Source organism: Clarias gariepinus, chromosome 15 (genome assembly GCF_024256425.1).
Source record: "Clarias gariepinus isolate MV-2021 ecotype Netherlands chromosome 15, CGAR_prim_01v2, whole genome shotgun sequence".
Taxonomy (NCBI): Eukaryota; Metazoa; Chordata; class Actinopteri; order Siluriformes; family Clariidae; genus Clarias; species Clarias gariepinus.
Window position 1 is genome coordinate 8,093,555 of NC_071114.1, and position 6,192 is coordinate 8,099,746.

Genomic DNA, 6,192 nt, shown 5'->3' on the forward strand with positions numbered 1-6,192 from the left:
AAAAATAAATAAATAAATAAAAATAAACAGGACGTAATACCCCACCAACCTACTGTTTGAGACATTCAAATACGCCGTGCAAAACGAGAGAAACGAGAAGGAAAAGTGACTTGTGTGTAATTCATACTTTGACCACTAGAGCAGGTTTTAGGTTTAAATGCTGTTGATTTGAGCGCTGCTCTCGCCGGGCGCGGTGGCGCGTGCCTGTAATCCAAGCTACTGGGAGGCTGAGGCTGGCGGATCGTTTGAGCTCAGGGGTTCTGGGCTGCAGTGGACTATGCCGATCGGGTGTCCGCACTAAGTTCGGTATCGATATGGTGCTCCTGAGGGAGCTCGGGACCACCAGGTCGCCTAAGGAGGGGTGCACCGGCCCAGGTCGGGAACGGAGCAGGTCAAAGCCCCCGTGCCGATCAGTAGTGGGATCGCGCCTGTGAATAGACACTGCAGTGCAGCCTGTGTAATACAGCGGGACTCAGTCTTTTACACTCACTTTTTTAAAACAACAACTCCAAACACACCATACAGCACTACAACACACTGTCCTCTCACCGCTTTACATTTCCTTAACGGCTCCTACATGCACAAATATTATAGACGCCACCTAAAACACCTACACCTTAGTTTCATGGATAGCATCCCTTTTTTGGATTCATAAACATAACCTAAAACGTTAAAAACTACCGGAATATTTTAAAATCATAAATTTACTACCTTTTCCCGTCTTTTGTCCATTTTATATTTTATGCCAGAGTTTTAAACTGTATCTGACCATTAGCACTATACTGCCTCCTATTGGAAAACGACAGATATTACAACTTTATATCTCTCAAATACAGGTTACGGTCAGCAGGAGGCGCAATTTACACCCTAAAACGCTACTCGCGGCTTTTCGCACATTGGAAGAACACTCCCGACCACTTTATTAGGAACACTGTAGTAATACTGAAAAGTGTCATAATTTAGTCTTAAAACAGTCTCGATTATTCATGATACGGATTCCACAAGATGTTCCTGGACATTTTTTCCATGTTCTGCAACATCCCAAACGCTTTTAGATTTGAGAAGTGGAAAGTGACTGAAAAGGCCTCTGAAGAACACTGCATTTGTTGTCATGTTTATGAAACTAGCCTTTTGCTTTGTGATATGGTTCATTATCATGCTGAAGGTAGCCATTAGAAGATGAGTAATCTATGGACATGAAGGACATTTAAGTTATCCATTCAAGGCAGATTGAGTACATGGGTTCATGCTATTGGTGCCAAATTCTGACCCTACCACCTGTATGCCTCAGCAGAAATCAAGATACCTCAAACCAGTCATTAATTGTTCGGTCGTGGTGTGCCCATTGCATCAACTTTCTGTTTTTGTTTGCCAAAAATTTAACTGATGTTGTAGCCCATCATCTACAAGGTTTGATGAGTTAAATGCATGTATTCTGAAATGCTTTTATCCTGACCACAACCATACAAAGTGGTCTGGTTCCAATATAGATTTCGAACACCATCCCACTCTCTTTAAGTTTTTGCACATATATACTTAAATATAATTTTTTTCTGACCACCTGAATTGTTTCTGCTGCCTAGTATGTTATGTTACATTGAAGCATCTGTTATTATATTGTAATATTTGTTTTCACCGTGTTCCACACTAGAAGTGTATATTGGTTAGCACTATACTGTTTCATAATGCGCCTGTGATCCTGTTTTATCCTGTGAAAGATGTTATTCATGGCTCTGCCCATGTGCAGATCCCAATGCCTGCATGCTACCATAACCTGCGAATGGAGTGTGCAGTCAACTTGCTGCTGCTCCTCACACTGTGACAATGTTTCACAGCCCTTGCTTTTGTTACAGTCAAGCCCAAAATTATTCATACCCCTGGAAAATTCGGACTTAAAGTTACTCTAATTCAACCAGCCAATTTTTTTCTTGATTAGAAATGACACAGGCATCTCCCAGAAGACAATAAGACAGATGTAAAAGAGGCATCGTTTTCCTACCCTTCTCAATAATCAATAGAAAAGCCTTTATTGGCTATTACAGCAATCAAATGCTTCCTATAATTGCTGACCAGCTTTTTGCAGGTCTTTACTGTTATTTTTGCCCATTCATCTTTAGCGATGAAGTCCAACTCTTTAAAGTTGGAGGGTCTCTGTGCCATCAGCCGGATCTTTAGCGCCCTCTACAGATTTTCAATTAGATTTAAGTCAGAACTCTGGACAACTACAAAACATTAATGTTTATGTCTGCTAATCATTTCTTCACCACTTTTGCTGTGTGTTTTTGTGTCCACTGGACTGTCTGCCTTGAGATGTTACTACCAGCATAGCCCAGATTCATCAGGATGGCCTTAGTGGTGATCCTTGGCTTCTTTTTTACCTTTCTCACTATCCTTCTGGCCAGCACAGCTGTCAATTTTGTCAAAACCACATCCTCTGAGATTTTTCACAGTGCGTCTTGTATAATAATGTAATAATACTTTGCACTGTAGCTAATGGAACTTCAAAACATTTAGATATGGTCTTATAGCCCTGTCTTGACTTATGCGCAGCCACGGGTTCCCGGTGAGCTCCTTTGTCTTAGCCATGAATGTCTACAAACCAACAGCAAAAAGCTTCTGTTTTTCATGTGTTAAAATGATTAAAAACAGCTGTGCCCAATGAATCAGGGTAATTAGAATGCTGTAGAACAGATTGAACTATTTCTATGTAAATTTCTATGTAAAAGCTGAGAAATATTTTTTCCACAATGGTGCCTCTTGTACATTGTCTTATTATCTTTTGGGAGAAGCCTATGTCATTTTAATTCAAATAAATAAATTGAATTTAAATGGCTGGTTAAATAAAAGTAACTTTGCTCCCAGATTTAGCTGGGGCTTGATTTTATGTGCACTTGTATGCTTTATGACCCATGTAGATCAGAGTAGTCTAGTTATTGGTCATGTAGTTCTGTGTTGTTTTATAAAGCAAGCACTATAGTGCTGGAGAAACTATTTGCTTAATTTTATACTGTAAAAGCTATATTTGATTAAAATGACAATGCTTGACATGGTTGTTTGATTAAAAAAATTGCATAAATAAGAAGGTGTCCACTTGTCTAAAAATCTGCGTTGTAAGACTCAAAAGTGAGTTTGTTCGTTTGTATTAGGGTTTATTGCCATATCAGCTTCACAGGCTATTTCATGGCAGATACATATTAAACATTCAACTAAATCGGAAAACTAGAACGGAAATCACATTGTATGATTTTTTTTAACAATTTACTTGTGAATTAATGTGTCAAATAAGTATTTGATCACTTGCTTATCAGCCAGATTTCTGACCCTCAAAAACCAGTTATTTTGCTTTTAAATAGTCCAGCTACACTATGTCTAAATTAGTAGCACCTGTTTGAGGTCGTTAGCTGTCATAAAGACACCTGTGCACCCCACAATCAGCCAAAGTCTAAGTAGCAACATGGGCAAAACCAAAGAGCTATGAAAAGACACAGGAGACAAAATTGTAGGCCTTTACAAAGCTGGAAAGGGCAAGGGGGCATTTGCCAAGCAACTTGGTAAAAAAAGAACAACTGTTGGAGCAATTGTCAGAAAATGGAAGAGGCTAATGATGACTGTCAATGTCCCTCAGACTGGGGCCCAACGGAAGATCTCTCCTCGTGAGGTATCAATGATGCTAAGAATGGTAAAGAATCAGCCCAAAACTACACAGGATGAGCTGGTCAATGCTGTGAAGAGAGCTGGGACCTTTGTTTCCAAGGCTACTATCAGTAATACACTAAGATGTCATGGTTTAAAATCTTGAATCGCAGGGAAGGTTCCCCTGAAGTCCAGGCCTGTCTGAAGTTTGCCAGGGATCATCTGGATGATCCTGAGGAGTCATGGGAGAAAGTCCTGTGATCAGATGAGACCAAAGTAAAACTCTGTACAACAACCGTGTTTGGAGGAAGAAGAATAATGAGTATCATCCCAATAATACCATACCTACAGTAAAGCATGGGGCTGGAAGCATTATGCTCTGGGGGTGTTTTTCTGCACAGGGGACAGGACGACCGCACTGTATTAAGGAGAGGATGAACGGGTCATGTATTGTGACATATTGGGCAAAAACCTTCTTCTCTCAGTCAGAGGATTGAAGACGGGTTGTGGCAACATGACAATGACCCAAAGCACACAGTTAGGAAAACCAAGAAGTGGCTCTGTATGAAGCATATCAAGGTTCTGGAGCCCTAGCCTGTCTCCAGACCTAAATCCAATAAAAAATCTTTGGAGGGAGCTGAAACTTCGTGTGCTCAGTGACAGCCACAAAACCTGACAGATCTAGAATAGATCTGTATGGAGGGGTGGGCCAAAATCCCTCCCGCAGTGTGTGCATACCTGCTGAAGAATTGCAGAAACTGTTTGACCTCTGTAATTGTTAACAAAGGCTTCTGTACCAAATATAAAAAAAATTGACTCAAGTGATCAAATACTTTGATTTTGATTTAATATTTGACACAGTAATTCACAAATAAATTGTTAAAAAATCATACAATGTGATTTCCGGATTTTTCTTTTTAGATTCTCTCACAGTGAAATGCACCTATGCTGAAAATTGTAGACCCCTCCATGATTTCTAAGTAAGATATATTGCAAAATCAAAATACAAATACAAAATCAAATACTTATTGACCTCACTGTATATATAGCCAGAAGAACAAGATTTTACACCATGTTCTTTAGATGCACTTTGCTAAAACACTTTTTTTTAAAAGGTTTTTCTGGTTTCGTCTTGCAGAATAAGTTCTTTAAATTTTGATCTGGCAGAAATTGTTTTTCTTATGGTATTAAAACTTGGGCAAGTCAAAAGTATATGTTTTATAGTCAGAATGCTGAAGTGCTGACATTTTGGAGCTTCCTCGCCCTTCAATAAATATGCATGGGTTAAACTTGTATGGCCTATACGGCACTTTGTATATACGACTTGGTCGTGTCTGGATCTGTAGATGTGAAAGCATCTTTTTCCCACCACTGAGCTTATTTCAAATAATTTGTTGTGTTGGTATTCTACCCATTCTGAGTTTAAAAAGTGTGTGTAAAAGGCTGAGTCCCGCTGTATTACACAGGCTGCACTGCAGTGTCTATTCACAGGTGCGATCCCACTACTGATCGGCACGGGGGCTTTGACCTGCTCCGTTCCCGACCTGGGCCGGTGCACCCCTCCTTAGGCGACCTGGTGGTCCCGAGCTCCCTCAGGAGCACCATATCGATACCGAACTTAGTGCGGACACCCGATCGGCATAGTCCACTGCAGCCCAGAACCCCTGAGCTCAAACGATCCGCCAGCCTCAGCCTCCCAGTAGCTTGGATTACAGGCACGCGCCACCGCGCCCGGCGAGAGCAGCGCTCAAATCAACAGCTTTTAAACCGGTTCTGCGCTACAGCCCTCGACTGGTCAGTGCCGGAATTCCAGGGATCTCACTGTCCTCCTCGTTTATGTGGTGTTTGACGTTGAATTTAAAATCTCTCAAAATCGGGTTATTTCTTATCTCACGAATATATATGCTGTCATCTTTAACCAGCAAAAAACGACAGTTTGTGAATGCTATTTATTTGGACAAATAAGACAAAACATGCTATTTTGCAAAACACAATAAACAAACTAATATATATATATATATATATATATATATATATATATATATATATATATATATAATTCAGCAAAAATGTGAATGCGTAAACATTCAGTATTTTAATAAACGCACAACGTCATTACAAAGTTTAACAAGAACATTTCTGCCTTGTATGTGGAAGTAACTAAAAGAAACAATAAGCAGACCCCTTGTAAACATTATATGGTAGCATTTATATTAAAAACATAGGAAATCTTCAATATAAGCGATTTAAAATTTGTCATCAAACACAACAGAAGAGAAAAAAAAGTGAGATCTCTGCAATTCTGGCACTGACCACTAGAGGACAGAGCAGGTATTAGGTTTAAATGCTGTGAATTTGAGCGCTGCTCTCGCCGGGCGCGGTGGCGCGTGCCTGTAATCCAAGCTACTGGGAGGCTGAGGCTGGCGGATCGTTTGAGCTCAGGGGTTCTGGGCTGCAGTGGACTATGCCGATCGGGTGTCCGCACTAAGTTCGGTATCGATATGGTGCTCCTGAGGGAGCTCGGGACCACCAGGTCGCCTAAGGAGGGGTGCACCGGCC